Genomic DNA, 24,589 nt, shown 5'->3' on the forward strand with positions numbered 1-24,589 from the left:
CTATCTCTCATCACTTTGACATGTCATGTCAAGGTTTTAACTCTAACCATGAGACCCGATTCATATCTAATGAGAGCGTGCTCTTACAAAGATTTCTCTGTCGGGTAGGTTGATCATGGGCGAACAATTCTGTGCCACATGAGGCTACACTGTGTGTTTATTGCTGGTGGTGATCCACTAATATAGCCTGTCATGACACAGCCAGCGACCACAGCTGAGCCATGCACCTGGAACTGCGTCCACTGGTGCCAAAAGATGAGCCTTTTATACTTGATTCTGTGGGGAAATGTAAATCATTATGCATGTGGCAGTCACTATGTTGAAGTAGTAACTGAGTAGTTACTCATTGCTGATGCCATGGTCACTTGACAAGATTTTCATTGACTTCTGTGTATTATATTACCTTTGCTTTTGTACAGGGGCACTTGCTGCAAGTATCACATCCACTTCATTAATTTCACTACTGTTGCAAACACTTATAAAAGCTCTGCTGCAACTGAGCTATTAATTTACCTATGCTGCAAACAGATGTCTTAATACTTCACTAAGATCTACTCAATATTTTCTTGATTTCTAATATTTTTACATCTAGGAGTACATACTGGTTTCCCTGACCTCTTAGCATAAACCCTGATTGTTGCTGACAGAAGAGTGTTAATAATAAATAAAATAGTGTATGTACTCTTATTTCTGATTGCCCAGATTTTGTGAATAAAGAGTGCAAGCAGTTTTGCAGAAACATTGTTTTCAAACATTATGATCTATAATTTTTGGCAGAGGAGCTGAATGGTCGTAAAGAAATTATGGTGCTTGAGAATATATTGGCACATTTCTTGTGAAAGGGAGTGACTTTGGATGTACCTCTGCTCAGACTAACAACAGTAACCATAACAGGAGTAAAGCCAGCTTTGCCATGCACTCAGAATTTAAAAAGGAAACCTGTCAAGACCAAGTGCCATGCTTTTTTGTATGTTTAGACATTCTTTGGTGCAGCGCACATCTACCATTTTCACATGTGCAGAAGAGTCAAGTAGAGGAAATGTATAGATGTCATCAGTGAAAGCATTCTGAGAAGCCGAATTCTGAATTTGTTTTCTCTCAAAGCAAGTTACCAGAATCTTGTCACTATTACCTAATTTCACACGTGACAAGAATATCTGAGGATCCGGATCCAGCTCTGTAGGTGAATTGTTTTTACATGGGTTTCTTCCTTGTCATTTTTATTTTAATTTCTGCTTGTATGTCGACTTTTGAACCATTAGTGCAGCTTTATGGTTGAGGTTCTCCACATCACTCCAAACTAGTGACAATGTGCATCATGATTTGCAGCTCACTGGACTGTGTGTCTTCAATAGCTGCAATGAGATCCCACGGCAGATATCCATTGGGTGTAAAATAAGAAGTAATGGTTATTTATTTTGTTATGGTTTTAGGGCGCAAAACTGCTACAGTCATTAGCGCTAAGTAATCAGTAGGTTAAATGGCATCTTTGACTACTTGGGACTTTCCAATGAAAAAGCCACTTACTTATGAGCTATCTACAAGTGCAGCATGGCCGTGAACAGTAAAGCAGTGGCACAGAAGAGGTGTTTGGCAGCAACTGAACACTAACTTGGAATGATCACTACAAAATCATTTAGTGTGCATTCCTTGGTTGCTAATGGAGTACTGATTTTCTTGACATAAAATTGGTTGTAGTTAGTATTCAACGATACCAATGTGGACGTGCCACAGAGATCAGTGTGATTGAGTTGTTTCAAGTGCACTGGAAGTCGCCTGAGCATCAGAATTTTTACAGAAACTTAACACTTGTGGTGCCTGCTGTGGCACACCGGTTTGTTCAAAGTTACTCCCTTAAATGCAACTGGTCAACACTAATCAGATGAGTTTCCAACTGCAGGCTGTTTGTACATTTGTTTCCTATCTATTCTGTTGCAGCTCAACCTGACAACTAAAATGTGGGTGTTAGAAAAAATTAGTTTAGTTAAGTGTGTGTAAAATGGCTCTGGTGTCCAACTAAATGCAACAGTGCAAGTGCATGCTGTTACAATTCATGCAAATGTAATATATGAAATGGAAATAAGCACAAGATTTGTCATCTAGAATAACTTACACAAGTTTAATAAATTTTTCATTGTAAAGATGTGGTTTCTTGGTGATAAAACAGAAAATATTTAACAAATTGAGTAATTTAAGCAGGGAGATCAATCATGTGCAGTCAGAGTTCTTTATATACATAATCACCTAGAACATTATGAGTATGCAATTGTGTGAAAAGTGTAAAACAATATATGAATACAGAAATTGTTTAGTCAATTCTGTGTTACAAAGCATGGAAAAATCTGATTTAAGCACCTTTAACAAACAGCAGATGATGATGACCTAGCATCTGGCAACAAGTATCACTGAAATGGTGAAGTTCATTGGATGCTCACATGTTGCCATCATTAGTATATACTGTGAAGGGAAAGAAGTGGTGAAACTGCCATTAGATGACAGGTGCTTGTGGTAGGGATGATACCAGCTTTTGTGCAAACCATTCCACTGTCAATTCAATAATATTGTCAGTAACACTTCACTGAACCAACTGGACCAGTAAACAACAGAGGCAAATTATCTTTCTATTAACATCATGTTGATGATTCTGTCATAATTTCCCATCAACTGTGACATCATCTGCTTGGTGCTGACTGGTGGCTGCAGAGAAGCAAATGTGAGGGGCCATTCACCTGTGCTTTTATCTTCTGTAATTTCTTACCCAAGAGACTATGAAAGCTCTGTTGCTAACACCATAAGCTTCGACTTTAATTAATGGTATTTTGCAAGAGGACAGTTGTCCATGCCATTTAGCCAGGATGGGTTTACAGTAGGGCATGAAGCACGATGAAAAATCCACTGGTGTCTTGGCCCTCAAATTTGAGAGATGTGAAAGTTGTCACACACATCTGATATGATGTCAAACATGAGATCATAATTTAAAGGAGTTGCATTGTCTTTGCATGAATATCTGGTTGCCTCTTCCTCTGGCAATGTTCCGAGGACTTGCAAAATCCATGCTAGTGTGAATTGCTGCTTTTTTCATACCAAATAAAAGCAGACAAATCCATTGTTAGCAGGATTAGTGCTTGCTTTGCCCAGTGTGTTGATCAATAGTACACCTGCGAACTGAGAGCTGCATCTTTCGTAGACTACTCTGCTTTATGGACATCAGGAGAGAGAACTATAATAAAAAACTTGAGCTGCCATTTCTAGTCAATACTTAAGTTCAGTAGGTGATATTAACAGTATTGTTGACAGAAACATACAAAAGTACGCAAAACTATCCACACTTTTGGAAGTATTAGTCCGTTCCTCAGGGAGGAGAGGGCTAGGTTGGAAAAATTAAAAAGGATAGGATAGTTTGGCCAACTATTGTGAGGAAGTGAGTATAAGAGAGAGAAGAAGAGTTCAGAGACTGTACACTTGTAAGCACTGTTCCTGTCCAGGAATGACAAAGACAGAGTGTGAGTATTAAGAGAAATGAAATGAACAGTGGAATTACGAACTAAGAGGAAAAAGGAGCTGGGGAAACAAATAAGTGAAAAAGATATGGGGGGGGTTGGACCAAACATGAAGTAAAAGGCAGTAAAGAAATAATTTAATAATACATAAGAAACTAATGAAAGAGGGGAGGGGACCGTGTTAATGGAGGCTATGACCAGAAGGTTTTAGGAGGCAAAGGTATGTTTGTAGGGCAAGTTCTCATCTAGAGAGCTTTGGGAAAGTAGTAGCAGGTGGGAGGATCAAAAGTGTCCTTGTATGGTACCTTGCACTCAAGTTCCTTGACTCATGCTGCAGAGCATTTTCAGCATCTGGATACTGGGCATCTCCAAGGTGGACAATTCCTCTATGCACATTCATGCACTCAGCAAGTTTTGTGGTGAAATGAGTGTAGAAATGTCTTTTTTTGGGGATACTCAGTTTCCAATTGCTGAATATGCTGCACAGCTTGACTCAAAGGACCAAGTGTATACTGCCACCACAAGGGCTATTTGGATCCTTCACCTGATAATAGGTTTCATGAGCTCCAGCTGTGAGAACTTTACCTCCAACATGCACTATCTGTTTAAAAGTATCCAGATACTGCTTAATGGATACTAATATGGGTTTTGGTCACCCTTTGCCTTTGTGAAGGGTTGAACTCTGCTGGGGGCACTTTCAATGAGCTGTCTGAATTTCTGTGGAAGAATGGTATTGCATTCTTTAAGAGCTGAAACCAAAGAAGGGACGACATTGGACTCTGCAGCAAAGCTGACATTCTAACTTGTCCCAGCGGTGTTCCATTGGGTTCAGGTCAGGGCCCTAGGCATGCCAGTTCATTTTGGAATGTTACTGTCCACAAACCACTGTTTTATAACAGGGTGAGTTGTCGTGCTGATACAATCAATCATCTCTGTATTGTTCCTCTGCTATATACAGTACACGATGCCATAAAATCTGTACATATCCTTCTGCATTCAGCATTTTTGTATAAGTGCAGTATGGGACCACACTCCCAACCACAAAATACATTCCCATACCTTGACACTACCTTTTCCGTACTTACCACTGACACTTCAAATGATGGCAGGTAACATTTTCCAGGCATTCTCCAAACCCAAATCCTTCCATCAGATTCCACAGAGTATAGCAAATTCATCACTCCAAATCTATTTTCCAGTAGCATTGCTCTCTACACCACCTCAAGTGCCACTTAGCATTGACTATAGAAATGTGTGGCATCTGAGGATCTGTCCGATCATTTTTAACTCCCTATGCACAGACACTTAGTTCTAGCTGGACTGCTGGTAGGCCTTTGGAACTTACGAGCGATTCCTTCTGCTATTTTCATGCAATCTTAACAGCCATCCTCCACAGTGCTTGATGGTCCTTGTCTGTCAGTACACGAGATCTGCCTGGTCTTGGGTTAGCTGTGGTTGACATCTAATGACTAGTCTACGTTCAGTCATTGAGCTCTCCTGACTGACCTACTCTGCTGTTACTGCTTTTCTACCAACAACACAATACTCCCCACTTCCTTTCATACTGGTGGGTCCACTTCTTGTGGCATCTATTGGTCAGTTCCGCATTACACACCAGATACTTTATCTGTGAGTCCTGACACCCTCTTGGACTTGAAAGTTCTTCTCAACTCTTTCTCTCATTATTTCTTTATGTTGTTTATTTCTTTGTCTCCTCTCATCCTCACAAGTGGGTCCCTTTCATTCTGGGATCTAAATTATCTATCCTTTCTTTTTAACCCTCCCCAACTTACCTCTCTGATGAAGGGACTACCAGTTCTGAAATCTGGGATAATATTGTACAACTTTGTGTGTGTGAGTGTGTGTGTGTGTGTGTGTGTGTATAGGCTGTATAATAATTCCTGAAGAAAAGAACTTGTCACCAATTCTAATAATTTTATAACTTTGAAAAACATTTAATGCAGAATTTGTGCAACACAAATAATTTGTGTGTTGTTGAGTTACATAGTGAAGGACAAAATGAACAACATAACATTTATAACATTAATGTTTTGCAGCTGTGAACTGGACATAGGCAGATGTTCACCCAATTAAATGACATATTTGCATTGTTCAGATCTTTTAAAAGAAAAGGGGAAAAAAAGGAGATACGCTTGTCACAAATCAGCCTATTTTCATTTGCACATTATTTAATCTGTACTACATTTTCAAATATTTCAACCTCATTCACTGCATTCCACTGTATTTAAATGGCACTCCTAAGTGTTTTGTCCCCTGCTTTATACTGGCAGTATTATTCAATGTACAGTACATACATAAAATAATCATTATGTCATATTTTTACAACAAAATAATGATCCTAGTAACAATATATTTTGTGTTAGAAAATAAAGTTCAGACATTCACAGGTCACGTGTTGTAAAGAAACAAAATAAATACACCATTCTGTGAAAAGTAATGTTAACAACGAGTTGCGTAGCCCTTTCTTGCTATTACAGCAGCACATCTTGCAGGCACAGATTCAATCATATGTACTTCTGCATCTGCACCCCTAAAGAATCCCCCCCCTCCCCCCAACTCAAACTGTAGACTTTAATAGAAATCTGTTAATTTCAGTAAAGTCCTTCATCTAACAAATATTGCCAGCACATCCTACATTGGGTCTACTGAATTTAAATTTAGACTTTGACTTGGCCATATCAAAATCTTTATCTTTTTCTTCCTACGATATTCTTTGACATATCTGACAATCCTTTGGATCATTTATGTTTTGAAAAATCCAGTTTCATTGCATATGCTTTTTAGCATATTTTTCTTCAAAATACCCCTACAGTGAAGACTTTTCATGACATCATCTGCACCCACTGAAAGACCTACATCTGAGATGGAGAAAGCAGGTGCACCGGATAGGATGCAGCAGGTGAAGGGATATGAATGTATAAGTGAGTTTATGTAGTGCATGATGACAATGATATGGAAGAGTTGGCAGGAGAGAAGACAAAAACAGAGGAAAGGGAGACTGCAGGGAAGAGAGTGGGTGTGAGGTAAGAGGCTAGCAGAGATTGAGGCCAGAAGGATTATGCTGAGCTTCTCTGAGGTCCGTATACGATAGTTATTCTTGTCTGTTGTTTCCATAAGTTGAGCAATCTTCAATATATTGAGGAAAGTAGTACTTTTGGTATGATAGGGACTGTAATTTACTGGGGTGTCAAAAAGTCTCCCTAGCTTTAGTGCAATGTAAAAATCTCAACTTTGTGGCAAGAGCTTTTATGTCCACTTTTGACTGCACCATGTCAGTATCATTTATATATATATAAAAAAAATACATTGTAGCAAGTTTGATGTAAGAATACCTGATTTTGTTCCTGACTTGGGAATAATCATGCACAAACACAACTTTCAGAAGCATGGAGAAAAGTTGCAAGATTTTTTGAAAACTTTATAACTAACATAATCCATTTCTGTTACAATCACCATTATACTATGTGGCTGTGACACTGAATAAGTGCATATCTGAGGTAAATAATTCAAATGAATCTGATAGTCAAATTAAAAACAAAAATAAAAACACACAACATAAAGGTGGACTTTAAAACAGAATACTTTATTCACATGAAACTTAAAACTCTGATCCTTCCAAAGAACAGGAAGGTAGACATAAAGCACTCAATACTGACTTCTCTTCATATTTTATCAAGGAAAAAACTTGCTTATTCATGTTAAAAGCTTGTACTACAATAGTAAGCAGACATGCAAATCTGCTGTGATGGCTCTTGAAATAAAACTTATATAAGTAGCACAAATTGGAGAAAATGACAATTTGTGAAATAATTATAGTCAATAGACTAAGAAATCAAATTATAGCTTGAAACTATTAAATCTCAGTTACATCTTATGTTGCACTTTCATCTAAATGAATATAGCTTCCATTAATAACAAATAGGCATTCTACATTTACATCTACAATTTCAAACAATATACATTTGAATTCAGGCAACTTAATACTTCTCTTGTTAAGTTTATTTTTATGAAGTGAATTCAGTGCAGATCTTACAGTTACAAAATGTGAAAATATATGCCTGACTCTTAGTTTTTCTATGATTATCACAGTTCAGTATCTACACATCCTGTAGTTTTTTAACAAACATAAAATGATTTATAAACCAAAGTATATTAAAACTTCTCTTTGACTGTGGATTCTCACTGCAGCTGATAAACACATCTACCATAACTAGATACTCGGGTAGCAGTGCACATATTTTTAACTGAAAATGAGTATATACTGGCTACTGCTTTCTGAGCTTACTTCACTGATAACCTTGTGAGAATCTGGCCCATTACATTTGTAAGCATACCAGGAAAGATTTATGGCCATTCTGAACATTTGTTGGTATTACTGAAACCTCCATTATGTTAGTCCAATCAATTAAACATGCCACAATCTCAACTTTATATATGATATTTTTAGTGCAGATAGCTTGATTAATCTTTACAGTATCACAGTTCTGTGCATGTACCAATCTACAATTAATATTTAATATCATTAAGCAGATCCTGGACACACATTTATATGCTGAGAATAAACGTTTAAAAAATATGGATGAGATGCTTGCATGGTCCTTTGTGAGAAGAAAATACCCTTACGTTTCTGCGAAACTATAAGACTGAACACACTATCTAGGTTAACTCTTCAACCTTTTCAGCGAGTTATGCCCCACATGTTATTAGATAGTCTAGAGAATTAAGTGTTAGTTACACTTTTATGAAGTGATTGTTTCGGTATCTGAAATGAACACCAACTGCAGAATATTGCCATGAGAATAGCTGGAATGATATGTGCAGCATGATACTAGGAGGGCATCCCACTGTAGCGAATGAGTGTATCACACCAATCAAGGTGATTGTTGTGCCAGTCATAATACAAATTAACAAATGAGATGTGACAATACCTATTAACATAAGCATTTAAAGGGCAAGGTATACCAAGGGCATCTTCTTCCTATAGAACTATCATTTTATATTTGAGATCTTTCTTATTTATGTTTTGGATTATTACATTATCAGAATTCAGGTACAGAGCAATGGAGCAGTAAATATGCACAGCTTAATTCCGTGAAACCTTTTTCACACTACAGTCTCATTTTTATTGTTTTTATTCGTACTGGTTCATCAGGTACTTTATGCCACAAGTTCTACCATATGCTCAGTCAGTCATGTCAGATGTAGTGCATGGATTGTGCTGCTTATCATTTGCATATGAAAGCTAAGTTTGCTGTTTTTCACAACTTCTATAACTCATAACTTTTGTTCTTTGGGGCCCGCAGTGCAAAATATGTCTTTAACTCGTATCATGATCTGGTAAACACCATTATCTCTTACACACCTGGAGTTGAGTTGGGTTGATTTGGGGGAAGAGACCAAACTGTGAGGTCATCGTTCTCATCGGATTAGGGTAGGATGGGGAAGGAAGTCAGCTGTGCCCTTTCAAAGGAACCATCCCAGCATTTGCCTGAAGCGATTTAGGGAAATCATGGAAAACCTAAATCAGGATGGCCAAATGTGGGATTGAACTGTCGTCCTCCTGAATGCGAGTCCAGTGTGCTAACCACTGCGCTACCTCACTCGGTACACATCTGGAGTACTTTGCCAAGTACACAGGAACTCATTTCTTGACTATTAATTGCACAAGCTATGTACGCCCTTGCTTTCATATTTTAGCAGTATGTTATCCAAAGTCAGTGTGTCATGTTGCAAATGCAGTGAGATAAATCTAAATTAGTAATTCTTCAGAAATACTAATTTTGTTTGACATTATTTATCAAAGTATAGCTGGACCTGTGTGCTGGACACGATGCTCACTAAATGAGCCAAACAATAAGATCGAAATAAGTAAATATATATTAGTTTGATAAAATGAAAGCAATAGAGATGACAGTTTAACATCATACTCATGTCAGGATCACTGGAAATGCAATGAAAGCTTAGCTGGGCAAGTATGGATACAGAAATTGGCCATAGCCTTGCTGAAACAACCATCTCAGCATTTGTCTAACGTAATTTATGACACCCAGTGAACTCAGTACATATTGCAGACATGCTGACTATTTTAGTAAGTCCTGCTATTCCATATTAAAAGTTTGCAAGAAACACTAAAATATATTATAATGAAATGTTGTCATACATATGCAAAGAATTTAATTTTTTACAAGTCTCAAAGACATTTTCCATGTGTCTGCTCCGAAGTTGTATGGACAATATATTCCTAACGTAATATGGTGAATTTGGGAGGTACCTATTGAAATCAAAGGCTTTCTGTATCTTCTCCATGGCACATACTAAACATCTGTAGCTACTTTAAGAGAAAACATTTAAAGGTCTCCTAGTCTTATAAATCTATGTTTCAATATTCATAATGATACAGTGTCTTCAAAACATCCTTAATTTATCTTTTGATTTCATCTGTTTAAATTGTACAAATGTAATTATACAACTGGGTCTTTACTGTTGTGTATTATATGGATGAATGAAAAACCAAAGATTACTTTGTACATTTCTGTCTGTAGTCCTTAATTCTGTAGTGCCAGCCAATTTACAAATGCCCTTTGTTGGGATATCTTCCCTTCAGAGCATAATGCAGTTTTCTTTTTCTTAGAATCTATATTATTTCCAGATTCTCTCCACTGTGCTGCATTATTTTTATGCACTTCAGCCAAATGGGTACCTTTTGTCATCTCCATTAATAGAGTTATTTTTTTGCTGTTAGAAACATTACTTTCATTGAATCACATCGCTCACCACATTTTGTTACTCTGATGTCCAAACATCTCAAGTTATAAGGAATGCAGTGCATTTTGCAGTGACCAACAGAGTGCTAATGCCATGTTTTAATGCTGCTAATAGTACTTAATTAACTTTTAGCAGCAGCACTATAACACCAATTTTGTTGACAAGAATAAAGCAACACAACTTCATAGCTAACACCACTCCATAATTTTGAGAGTCATTAGTTCCTTTTGCAGTTTTTGACACGTTTGAGCATCCTCTCCATTTCTCTCTGGATTTCCGCCATCCCCCGAAGAACACTACAAAGACCTAGTTTACTGACAGATTTTACACACATTTAACTGGTGAAATAACATGAAGGAAGGAAGATTAGTGTTTAATGTCGTCAACATCAAGGTCATTACAGGTGGAGCACAAGCTCAGAAAGTTCCAGGTTTGGGGATAGAGATTGTCTGTGTCCTTTCAAAGGAAACAACACGGCATTTGCCAGGAGCAATTTAGGGAAATTGTGGAAAACCTAAATATGGATGGCTACACAGGGATTTGAACCGTTGTTCTCCTGAGTGAGAGTCCAGTGTGCTATCCACCGTGCCCCCTTGCTCGGTGTGATGTAACACACACAGACATCTACATCTGTCAAGTAAAGCTAACAAACCTATTTACGTATTGTTCTTGGACTTCCTCAGCCACAAATATGACTTACTTCTGTCTGACAGAATAAAATACAGGTCTGCCATTGTCTTTCCTTTCCATTTCGAGCACAAAATAAAATTGTCAAAAAGATACACAGAAAACAGAACAGTAAGAACTGAGATATACACAGTGTTTACTGAAAGTCACACTGTTGTCCTTTTACAGGATTTTTGTTTTTGTTTACATACAATACACAGACAATTATTTCTGTACATACAATCTGAAACATCAGGAGATACCTGATACCTACAGAAGCTTTTGGATTACTGTCAAAGTTACTCCCACTTTTATCCTGTAAAGTTTCTGTAATGTGAAACATCCGTATTTGTATCTTTACTTCACTCTTACTCGTAACGTGCGGTTACGAACGCTGTACTACGTTGTGTTTACACTGCAGTCTTTGCATGTAAATGCGGTGCACATGGCCACTCAAGGTTGATTTGTGGAACAATGGCCAGTTCAGAAAAGAGGCATACCACATTCTGACAATAATAAAAAAAATAATAATAATAGTGATTATTATAGTAGTAGTAGTACTGTTCTTGTAGTTGTTAAAAGTTTCTTTGATGTATTTAACAAATCTCTAATGCATTTTCAAGTTTACTTCCTAAAAAAAAATGGAATTTCTACCCCTCTCTTCAATTTATTTAAAGATTTCCTGAAGATATAGTCCACACACACACACACACACACACACACACACACACACACACACACACAAACTTGCACAAATATGCACTGCTCAATACATGTCGAGCAAATCATTAACCATTTGAATATTATTCCAGCTTGGTAAGCCCTACCACAAACCCAGAAAACTTGTTCCTGGCTAAACTGAATGCATTGCTATTATAACCTATTCTCCCCTCTTTGACTATGACATACAACATATAAAAAAAAACATAAAAAAGAAAGTGCTAGGACAAAAAGGCAAAGACAGGCTATGATATAACTAATAAAAAAGGAAAGAAATCAGCACAGTATTTTATTTGAAGTCTCACTTTTTTTTACAGGAAGTTCCCTAATTAGAAGTAGGAAGAATGTAATGTGTGAAGGATATGTACCTTAACAGATCAGGTAACTTTTGATATCTGCAGATTGTTTAACTCAATGCAAAAGCTACTCATGTATGTACATCATCAGTTTCTGTAAAAAGAATTATCCGCATTTTTTCATAGAGCTGTGTTTGCACCTTCATGTCACTCTTATTCATAATTTTTGGCAGCCATCTCTCTCCTAAGATGAGCTTCCACCATACTGTAGGCTTACATATAAATGTGGTGCACATGTGACATAGGACACAAAAGGCCAATGTGCAGCAGAAAGGCTTGCTTAAGAAACAGGACCATACAATAGCAACAATAAAAGAGCCAAATACATATAAATATTATCCACCAAACTGCAAAAAAGAGAAAGGGAGGAGAGGAAATAGAAGACCTTTTTTTCAGTTCATCTAACATTTTTGTGATCCATCATCAACCTATTCAAATATTATTCCTAGCTTGGACTTCCCATGACTCAAATGCAACTTGCTTCTGTCCATCTGAATAAAATGTGGTTCTACCACTGTCTGTCATTCTCATTATGAGAAAGGAATAAAATACACAAAAATTAAAAACAACATAAGAAAAAAATGGAGCACATAGAATCCTATTCAAGTTTACACAAAAGTTCATATTTCTATACCCACAAATCAAGCTCAAAACATATAATGTACATGATCAACAAATTATAACGATGTAGACAATTTTTTGTAATTATCACAACCAATAATGTGAAAAATTCTGCGATTTGCTCATATTAACTGAGCTCTTCAAACCACGAGTTTCATACCCAAGTAAAATATATAATCTTTAAACTGTCCATTACTCAATCTACAGTGAGAAATGTTAAGACAAATATTTTCATTACAGTAAAAAATTAAAATATGAGTAACAGAAATGGGCACTCAGATATCTGGTATTCAGTGACGAGGCCAGCCTCTACACAGTTCTGCTTGCTGTATTAATAAACTCCACATACCTACTCAGAATTTTGGTTCATCATAATTAGTATTCCTGTAATACATTACTTGTACTGTATTTCAAAATACATACACATTTCACCAATGATAATCACCTAAGGTGTCCTTGAAATTACTGTTTCAATTTATAACAGTCATCATCAATCAACATGTAAAATAAATTATCCATGGAGCTATTCTGAACAGTGCACCATTGGCTTCAATTATAATAAAATAATTATATGTATCTATAAAAATTAAAAAATCTGAAAACAGACAAAATTGTCAAATGGTTGCCATAGACATACATACAAAAATTTGTTAACACAAACTACTCCTCTCGTACCGAAATAGGCTTCAGTTCCTTATGGGCTATGGTGTACAAACATGCAGATTGATGACATATGTGCACAAAAACAAAATTTTCCTTATTTCTGTAGGTTCTCTGCTTCAGGCACATGAGCTGCCATCACACTACAACTAAGCTGCAATGATATACAAGTTTGCTTCAAGGCTTTCTTTACTGACCACAGTATCCTGGAAAGCAATGAGAAAGTCAAGTATTAATATATGTTCTATGCAAAGATCACAATAGTATCTCTTAGTACATCATAAGTTGCTCAAATAACTGGAATTTCTTAAAAAAAAAAAAAAAAAAACTTGGCAGAATGGAGGAATGTGGAGAGAAGGGGGGGAGGCAGAAGGGGGGGGGGGGAGGGGAGGGATAAAACTATATATATATATATATATATATATATATATATATTCTGTTTGATCTTACAAGGGGAGAGCACGACTTAGGAAATTCGGATTGGAATGAAGCTTGGTTGGCTAGTAATTTAGTTAAAGTGTGTTATTCTGTAGCAGTAGTAAAACACGCTGGCCATTAAGTACTGAGAAAAGAAATGGTTTCAAAGTTTTATCCACACTTTGTATACCAGTTTAATGATTACCTGAACCAGTATAAAAATAGCTCATTGGGAGCATGCTTGATTTTTAATCTGCTGATCCTGTTTCAATCTGTACTTCCATCAATTTATTTCTTTGGTAATAATTGGAAGTATTTTCAAGTAAAATGAATAACCTAACTATGGTCAACAAAATCATTAATGGTTTTATTTTATACATGATCCAACTGTTTGATAGATCTAATGAAACAAATTAAAACTGATATTGTATTTTAAAATAGTTAAATAAAACTTTTATTGCAACTACAACAATTTGTCTGGTAGAATAACAATTTATCTGATAGAATAAAAGTAACTTCTTTACATTACAACTGTTTTATATTCTTTTACATACAAGAATTTGAATGATAATTATCATAAAAACACTGAAAGCAAAAACTATCTTGACATCTGCCACAATTTATAAAAAAAAGAATTTTTACATGAACAATATTTTTGTGGAAGGTCTGTGCGAAAACATACTCCACTGACATTCATAACAATTCCTCTTTCTTATAAAGTTTGAAAGCATACCAGGCATATGGGATCATTTCATTAAATATTGGTGATCACACTTGATCATGTACTGTTAATTCTTTTTTATACAGTCTTTGCGAGATTTTCTCTCTATCATTTTCAGTGAGATATGTACATTTTTGTATACGCTTTATTGGATTTTTTAAATTGATGATAGGAGTACAATTTGAAGGAATCACTTTAATTGTGCATGCTGATGACTTTTCCTCATCTTGAAAGCTCTAATTATATAATTCGGGCTTTGGACACTCCAAGAGTCAATACTCAACAGGAGCTTTTCTTTCCCCATATAAAGCATTGGACAATTGTTAAGGACTGGCTGACGCCCTTTGACACGTAAGTACATCTCACTGAAATATTGTTAAGAATGTTGGACAGTTCACAAAACTTTAAGACCCTAAGCACATTCGTTTGATCATTACATAAAATAGATGACAGATCCAGTGGCAAACCCTGCAGTCTGATCCAGTTCAATAAAATGTGGCGCACCGTGATCTGCATGCCACGATCACCACACATTGGAGGGTCCTCTTGCTGTGGCCTATGTGAAGATGAGTAAGAAGTACCTCGTCTCACTGATGTGGCTGAAAGGAAGTACTCTACGGCCAAGTTGTGGGCTTGGTGACACTGAGCTTGTGATCAGTCACTGCCAGCCACTTGTCTTCCCATCGACACATGACTTTGTACTTCAACAGTAAGGTGATAGCATGCAGGGGGATAGCACACCGAAATACCAGAGGATCATGACACGCCTCCTTGGCTGCTCGATCCACCCTTTAATTCCCCACAATTCCAATGTGCCCAGGTACCCAGCAGAAAGACACCGCCTTCCCCAGGCTTTATAGTTGTAGGAGGGTATCCTGAATATTCTTGGTTACTGTATCTGCTGGGTACAAACACTGGAGAAAGTAAAGGGCACTCAGAGATCTGAGCAGATGAGAAATCTAACACTGGGAGAACGTCTCATCCACTCCAGTGCTCGCAAGATTGCATATAATTCTGTGTTGAAGTATGGAAGCAGTCTGAGCTTGAAGACATGAGCCGGGAAAATGACAGAGCAACAACAGAGTACCCCTGCTTGGACCCATCCGTAAAAACAACTATATGGTCATGGTAGCCAGGTAAAATATCAGAGAACAGCGCATTCAAAATGGAAGCAGGAGTGCTCTCTCTCTCTCCTGTACCACACCAAATCTAAAATTATTCTGGGCCTCTTCAGTAATCAGGGCGGCAGGTTGTTAAAACCCTGGATTTGTGGCCATACTGGCTCCACACAGAGTGACTCCAGCACACGCTGCACACGGATGCCAAATGGCATCATGGCTTGTGGATGGTTGGTAAAAAGACATTCCAGAGGTGGAAGAGCAACAGTATGGTGTACGAGTGAAAGTGGAGCTGCAGGGAACTTACATGCCTGACGCACCATGAGGAGCTGGCACCGCATGGTAAGTGGCAGTTCCCCCGCCTCAGCACATATGCTAGGTATGGGACAGGTCCAATAAGCACCTGTGGCCAGCTGAATCCCCTCATGATAGACAGCGTCAATGATCCACAAGTAATAGGGCCTCACTAACCCATATACCGTGCAACCATAGTCCAGCAGCAAATGCACAAAAGCCGATAAAACTGAAGGATTTCAGGTCTCTCAGGTGTGGTAACCACGACAATCAGGATCTCTAAAACGTAGGATGGTGTCCCTCATATTCAAGGAAGACAAATTGAAAAGACAATGAGAACGATTAAAATGAACACACACACACACACACACACACACACACACACACACACACACACCTGCAGAAAACTGGAAGCCCATCTTTGCAGCCCATTCCTCTTACCTCTGCACTGTAAGTTGAAACAGACGGCTCACCGTTGCAACAATGGGAGGAGGAACAGGAAACAGCAAAATCATCTACAAATATGGAGCACTGTACAGGACTCCTTACCGTAGGTGATACTGTTGATGGCTAGGCAAAGAGGGTAACACTTAAAACACTGCCCTGACGAACACCATTCTGCTGCACAAATTGATCAGACAGTGTGTCATGAACTCGGGTTCTAAAAAACCGCCGAGACAGGAAAGACCATATGAAGATGGAGAAGTGGCCACAAGAGCCCCACTGATGCAGTAGTGTTAGAATACAGTGTCTCGAAGTAGTATCGTATGCCTTACTTTCATCGAAGAATATGTCGATACAGTGATGCTTACAGAGGAAAGCCTGCTGCATAGCTACCTCTAGGAGGGTTAGATTGTTGACAATGGACTGAAATCTTAGGAATCCACACTGAGAGTGGCTAAGGAGTTGCCTGGTCTCTAACAACCAGACCAGACGATGGTTAACCATTTGCTCCAGGGTCTTTCCTACACAGCTCATTAAGGCGATACTCCGATAAATACTGGAACATGTGCAGTCCTTTCTTGGTTCGAGGAGAGTGATCAGAACTGCCTCCCTCCACGAGTTGGGGAAGTTGCCTGTCTGCCATATTAGACTAAAATATTTGATTTCATCTGAAGCCGCTGGCAAATGTCAAAGCATGCAGTACCAGATTTGGTCACGACCGGGTGCAGTGTAATGAATCTCAGTCCGGGCTGATTCATCACATGGAGAAGGTGGAGCGGTAGGCCTTGAAACTGTTGGACCTGAATCCAACCTTTCCCTCTCTACAGTAGCATAATAGTGACGAAATGCCTATTTCTAGCTTGCATTGGCAGTATTTTGTGCAAAATGTTCAGCCAGTGTCTGAGTAATGTCTCTGTGTGCTGTTTGGAGGCACCCTGTTTCAGCATTGCTGCTATCGGTAAACAGATGCGTTTACCAGAAATCCTCCGGATGGCTTCCCATACCTTTATAGAAGAAGTGGAATGATTGATGGAGTCCAGGAACGCTTGTCATGACCTTTTCTTACCCTCCCTAATGATGCATCGAGCCTTGGCCCTCGCGACTAAAGGCCCTAAGGTTGTCTGCTGTCGGTCAGTATTTAAAATTTTGAAGAGCCACACACCTTTCCTGGATCGCGGAATGGCATTCATCCGTCTGGTACTGGTCACCTCCTAAGATGACCTGAGGACATGTGGGATGGAGAAGTCAGGGCTACAACGATATGGTCCACCCATCCTTGGACTCTGTCGCAGTGTTCAAACACAGCCAGCTGGCTGAAACGCGTTCAGTTTGTCCTGCTGACTATCCACTTTGGGGGCTTAATTTCAGGTGGTGAGCCATTTAGTAGGTGAAGGCGATTTGGGAAGTGGTCACTGGAATGAAGGTCGTCAATGACCTCCCACTGAACAGAGTCGGCGAGGGCAGGAGAACAGAAAGAGAGGCTGATGGCTGAGAATGACCCAGTAGCAGTAGAGAAGTGCGTGTGAGTACCTGTGATGAGGATGCACAGCTCGTGATACGTCATGAAGCCCTTCAAAACCTGACCCCAAGGGCAAGTATTGGTTGAGCTCCACAGGCCATGATAGGCACTGAAGTCTCCCAGGAGGAGGAATGGTCATGGGAGTTATGTGATAAGATCAGTGAGAGCCTCAGAGTCTACTGCATCTTGCAGAGGTAAATACAGTGACCAAACAGTGATCCTTCAACACGCATGAATTTTAACTGCAGTTGCTTGCAGGTCAGTAGCCAAGGGGAGAGCAGAGGAGTGGTGCACATTAGTGACAAACACTGCAACACCGCCCTTGGCCCTTTCCCCCAATAGGTCATCCTTGCAGTATAGCATGTATCCCTGTAGCACAGGGACATCTGTATCTTTAAAATGCGTATCTTGTGAACAAAAGCACAAGGGACATGTCTGTGCTAAGAGTTTCAGGTCCTCCACACGAGTCCTGAACCCATTCATGTTCCACTGTTGTATGGAAGCCATGTCATTGGTGCAGTTTTAATTTACCCCTATCTTTGCACCGGGGAGCTGAAGCACTTTAAGAGCGAGGGGGAATGGAGGGGCTGCCTGGATCCAAGGCATCTAACTTCACGATATCCTTCTCAGCAGTCATATGGGAAAGAATGACGTCTAACAGTACTCGCAGCAGCTTTTGACCTGAACATCATGAGGCTTTCTCTGCACCCAGTTCCTTCGAGGAAGAGAGGGAAAAAGGGCATTGAGAGGCTCTCTGCTTTCCTTGTACATTCTGTATGCTTGCTGCAGAACTATTTTTGGTCTTTCCTGGTGCAGCTGCCTGGATTGCTTTGTCCTTACTCTTTTTCCCTTGACATGTACACATGCAAGTACAGGTGCTTGTGGTAAATACAGGCACACTAGGCATCGCCTGTGTCGAAGCATCCGCCTTGGGAATAGTTTTCTGCACCATGGAAGAATATGAAGTGGCAAAGGCAGGGAGTTTTGTTGCCTTATGTTCTTTTTTTGGCTTCAGCATAGGGAATCTGCTTGGTCACTTTTATCTCCTATATTTTACATACTTCAGCAGAAACACGGCAGCCTCGGCTTGAGAGAGGGTGGTTACCAGAGCAGTTGATGCAGGTCGGTGGAATGGGCAGTCAGTCCCAGCGTCATGAGCGGCTTTTCCGCAGTTCCTGCAGATCGCTTCACCTCCATAACTCATGGTTGTGTGGTCAAAAATTTATAGCATTGCACTGGGTTTAGAATGTATGGCCGAACATTAGGCCAAAAGAACCCCGTCATAAAACATTCAGGCAGTGTTGGAAAGATGAATTTGACAATGAAAGTGGCAGTCTTTTCAGTTGCTCCATTATTCCTGCGCGTTCGTTGCTCCACATCGACTATTCCCTGGGATGCCCATTTTTGCTTCAGTTCTGCTATGTCGATGTTCATGATATTTCGGCATGTGACAATGCCCTTACTTGAGTGGAGAGAGGTGTGCATCTCAACAATGATACAGCCATCCAGTTTCTGCTATTTCTTAAGAAGGTCTACCTGCTTTGAACTGTTAGTTTTGACCAACAATGAGCCATTACGCAATATTTCTATAGATTTTAATTTTCCAGCAAGGCCTTCCAATTTCTTATGGATATAAAAGGGGGACACTTTTTCAGATGTCCCCTCCTTCGTCTTTATCACCAGAAACACATTGTTATTCATGACTCCATGAGCCCTGTTACTGCAGTCCAAAGTATTCTTAGTATCAGGAGGACTAACCCCTCTCATTCTTTTGGATGAATGGGTGTAAATACTCCCAGGTGATACACCATTCCTGCTGGGAGTAGATGATGATTTCGAGGGTTCCATCTCAGTCCAACAAGCAGCTAGGGAAACCAGGATCCACTCAGACAGAGCCCCACATGCCTGAGTAAGCCTTATACAACTCAGGTGCAGCAGGTTCCCTAGTGGTTGCCCGCTAACGACTGTTCCACCTCAACAGCCAAGCATCCCATCAGCGCACAGCACACCTTGAGATTGAAGTTTTTTTTATATATAGGTTTATCCCATCCTTGTGATTCAGGCGGTCAAGCCAAGATCTCCGTTCCCTGAGACACACAATGTTACACTGCCGTCTGTGCGGTGCGGTGGTCGCTGAAGCATACCCAGAGCTTACTGTGACGGGATTGATGGCGCTTACCACTCCCCAGCTCACGAACCCAGAGGTTGTCAAATCCATATCCAGCAAATCAATGCCGAGCCCCTGAGGGCCTTTTTCATTTCTTCTTCCCATTTGGATATTTAATCCTTCTTTTTCAACTGGATGCATCCTTTGTGCAGTGTCCGTAGATCCCATGTACAATGTGCTATTGCAATATTTACATTTACAAAATAATACAGCAATATTTAATACAGAATACAGAGAGAGAGAGAGAGAGAGAGAGAGAGAGAGGGAGGGAGAGAGAGAGAGAGATTCAATCTTTCTTCCTTTTTTTCCCTTCTGGTTTGTATTCACTTGGTGCGCTATTATGTTGAATTTTTTCGAAAAGTTCCTCAACATAGTTTTCATTTTCATGGGTGAGTTCTTCATCTGCAAAAAATACTTATTCAGCCAGTATGTCCATCGTATGCTTCATGACAAATTAAAGTTGAAGATTCCAGCACAATCAAATCATCATCAGTCAGCATGCTTATGTAATGAACAACCACCTCTCTCAAAAATAATTTCGACCTTTCAGTGTATAATGAGTCTTGGTAATTTCATCTCCAACTTCTGATATACTCATTAAGATACATATTCACTTCAACAATCTTTAGCAATACACACACTCCGACCTCGGCAATATTCCAGAAAGAACTGGCACATGCATTGGAGTTTATTCAGTAGAACCAGTTAAAATGTAGAATGTGGCAACATACTGTTGTGTGTAGGTATTATTATTTGAATAGTTCCCATAGCATCTTGGATATCTGAAACATCTGCCTATCAACAATGGATCAACAATTAAACTCTTCCATAGAATAAAAATGTTAAAAAACTTCTAATGAACAACTCGCCTTTCCCATATGATAATAGTTAAAAAAACTAATGATTTTTTAATGACAATAATACAATATTAATATTTACCTCTCTTCTAGGCAGAACCAAGTGGAAGTTAAAGAACACATCATCAACCTGTGTTCTGTTAGTCACTGCCTTCTGGATCTTAAGAGTGGACAGAGTTTCAAAAATTCTTTGTGGAATCCATGTTGGTTCCTATATAGATTTCTCTTCCCCAAAAAGGTAACAACGTGGGATCATGAAAAGTGTTCCGTAATTCTACAGCAAATTAATGTCAGTATTATAGGCATTTAATTATGCACATCTGCCCGACGACTCTTACTGAATAAGAGAATACTTCATTGCTCCAGCAATCTATGGTGAAATGCTTCCAGAAGGAAGCATGCCCAATTGAAACGGAGATTTTCGTTGTAGTGGCATCATATGTAACCCCAGGGGTTGAATGTGTTTGTCAAAAGGTGGCATGGTGGTATTCCCAGTTGCAAAAGCACAGTTAACGGCTTCACAGCAATTTCCTCAATTTTGGAGAGTTGTTTCCATAGTTCAGTGCATGATGGATTCCTTCCAATCAGCACAAAGAAGGGGAACATGCTTCACAAATTTACTGCAGCATGAAAGAGGTGTATGGAAAACAATATCTCACATGGTGCACAATATGCTTGTGGTGTGAGCATTATGAGGTGAGATTTGTAAACATCAAGGATATGCTACGCTCTCGGCAGGCACATGCTGTTACCACCAGTGCTGTTATGGAGGTGCTCATATGGATGAATTGTCATATCACCATACGTGACATTACTGTTGAACTGCCTGCTAACACTGTGCATCACATAATCCACGGGAAGCTTCGTTATGGAAAACTTTAGGCACAGTGATTGCCCAACCATCTTTCACAGAATCAGAAGACTGTGGGAATGTGTGTTTCCTTGACCCATCTATTGAGATATGCAGTGCAAGGAAAAGATTTCATTGCTCAGAATTTTGCATGTAATGAAACGTAGTATCACCACTTTGACCCTGCCTTTGAATGGATGAGCATGTAGTGACAGTATCCTGGCTCCCCTTGTCCAAAAACACCCTAATCTGCCCTGAAGGCCGGAAAAGTGATGCTTAGTTTCTTTTTCAATGAAGAAGGACCTCTGACCTTTACTTATTGACTAGCTACCACAGTTAATGCTGAGCAGTACAGTAACATGCTGCTAAGGCTACAAAGAACAAACACAGGGGCAAGCTCTCAAATGGGATTGTGCTTCTCCAGAACAATGCTACGCCACATGTGGTCAAGAAGATCCTCGAGTTCTTTCAAAAATTTTGTGGGATATCCTGGAAGATCTTCCTTACAGCCCTGACAACTCTCCGTGTGACTTGCATATCTTTGCCCCCTTATAAAAGGTTAGAGGTTCACTTGTGACAATGAAGTGCAGAACACCATGGAAAGCCGAATCCACTAGCAATCCAGGAGTTTCTACACTGGAGCAATCCACTGCCTTCCTATGCACTGGTGTCAGAGTATCAATGTCAGTCGCAATTAGGTATAGTTGTACTGCTCCACATGACCTGTAATTATAATACTATTAAAATTTATTTCCTTTTCACTTGGGCTTACATTATATGTTGCATAATCTATATAAAAGCATAAAGGTATCCTCTATCAGGGTGTATATGTGGACAAGAAAAAAAATTCCCAGATTTTTCCTGGATTTCCAGGTTAAAAATACATTTTCTCCTGGGTGGGGGGGAACCTCGCAATTAATATTGGATGGGATTATTTGTAATCCAGAGAACAAGAAGTCTTCAGAAAATTTTCACTCTTTACTGCCTATTTTTTTTGTGTAACATAAAATTAAATATAGGATACATGAAACCAACAGAGACAAGTGACAAGCAAGACAGTACAAATTTCTTCAATCCTTAAGTCCTAGCACTTTTTTCTCTCTAATCTTGCTACAGCTTTACATGGTGTCCTTTCCTTTCTGCGAAAAGATCTATTACTTCATCAAACGTTTTGCCACATGAAAAAATGAAATGTCGTTGTCTAATACTGATGTGGTTTGTCGATCTCATTACGTGTATTTTGTCACTGTCTGCTACATAAAATGAAATAGGCCTGTCTAATATTGCACCAATTGTAACATGCACCAAATAAACAGACTGTTTTAGCACAAACTGTCACATTTTTTTAACACGACAGAATATAATTCACGAAGTACCAATATCAAATGCCTATCATGCCTACTACAAGCAAAAAGCTTTATGTTTGGAAATAGTTTCACATTTCACTCATGCGGTCCAGCTTCTCAAGCACGAGATCGAAAAGTAGTAGTATGAAATTTTTATATAAATTTGAAATCGTCATATTCTTCCATAATTTGTGTGATGTCCCTGTTCCTTCTCCTTCCTCGCTCTAACAAACAATCTTGTCATCACTAATTCTGGAACTATTCCTGCAAGTACAATGCATTTTCCATGCTACTCCCAGAGGAGAACTTAGGTGGCTGCTACCGGGGTCTGTACAACTGGCTGTCTCTGCCCCCGGTAGCTGAGTGGTCAGCGCGACGGACTGTCAATCCCAAGGGCCCAGGTTTGATTCCCAGCTGGGTCGGAGATTTTCTCTGCTCAGGGACTGGGTGTTATGTTGTCCTAATCATTATCATTTCATCCCCATCGACGCACAAGTCACCGAAGTGGCGTCAAATCGAAAGACTTGCACCAGGTGAGCGGTCTACCTGACGGGAGGCCCTTGTCACCACACGACATCATTATTATTATTATTATTATTATTATTATTATTATTATTATTATTAGTAGTAGTAGTAGTAGTAGTAGTACAACTGGCTGTTACTAGTGTTGCGGTCTGGTCAAAAATTTTCTATCAAAATTTCATTTTCTTGGATACACCGAGAACATAATACGTAAGCTTTCTAACCTGTTATTCCTGTCAGTAGTTTATTTCCCCTCTGGTAGTCTGAATCTATGGATTTCACTGGTAATTATTACAACGTTGATCATTTGCAAAACCCAGTCAATCACATAAACAAACAGCGATTGACGTTCACCCGTTTGGCTTTATTCCGCTCAACTCGTATAGCCCAGTCCCCTTCTGTCTGCAGGAAAGTTTATTTCTCAATGCAACGGGGATTCCTCTGGCAGATTCATGACATACACTAAGCATGCATTCAAAAATCAACTTGTGATCCATTAGTATATGTTCACAAATGTTCAAAAACCAACAGGAATGCGTTTCAAAATCATATGAATAATCAATAGACCAATGTGCGCTGGATACTAGGTGCTTTGTGAAAAAAGACTTTTTCCTCAAGAATATGAATTCTTGCCGCCAGGGCAGAAATACCATTTTGCCCCCATGGAATCTGGCAGCTTGCATGCGAAAGTAAAATTTTTCCAAGTAGCATCTTGCTGCTACTGTTTATACAGCACACTTCTGTAGCCAGAAATGGGAGGAGGTACTACACATGCGCGACAATTGCACACGAGCATGAGCCCACTCACAACTGCTCAAACGAATCTAATGTAAACAGTTGTGACGTCATGCTCATCAGAGGTAACTGGTTGTTATTAAGCACTGCACCGTCTTCCTAAAGCCTTTGACACGTTTTGTTGTTGGCAGACGCTTGTATGAGTACTGTGTTTTGTTGTTGTATATGGCGCATTTCCTTTGCAATCTAAGTTTTATTTTCTTTTTTCTCTCGTTCATGTTTTATTGCTG

General features: G+C 39.2%; 1 protein-coding gene across 2 annotated transcripts in view; it reads right to left on the reverse strand.

Moving 5' to 3' along the window:
• Positions 1–7,083: 7,083 nt before the first annotated feature.
• Positions 7,084–24,589, reverse strand: part of LOC126298868 (polycomb protein SCMH1) — a 172,048-nt gene continuing 154,542 nt past the window's right edge. For both annotated transcript variants that reach the window (XM_049990382.1, XM_049990381.1), the window contains exon 15: positions 7,084–13,515. The gene's annotated coding sequence lies outside the window, so the exon portion shown is untranslated. The remainder of the gene's footprint in view (positions 13,516–24,589) is intronic.

Source organism: Schistocerca gregaria, chromosome X (assembly GCF_023897955.1).
Source record: "Schistocerca gregaria isolate iqSchGreg1 chromosome X, iqSchGreg1.2, whole genome shotgun sequence".
NCBI classification, from domain to species: Eukaryota; Metazoa; Arthropoda; class Insecta; order Orthoptera; family Acrididae; genus Schistocerca; species Schistocerca gregaria.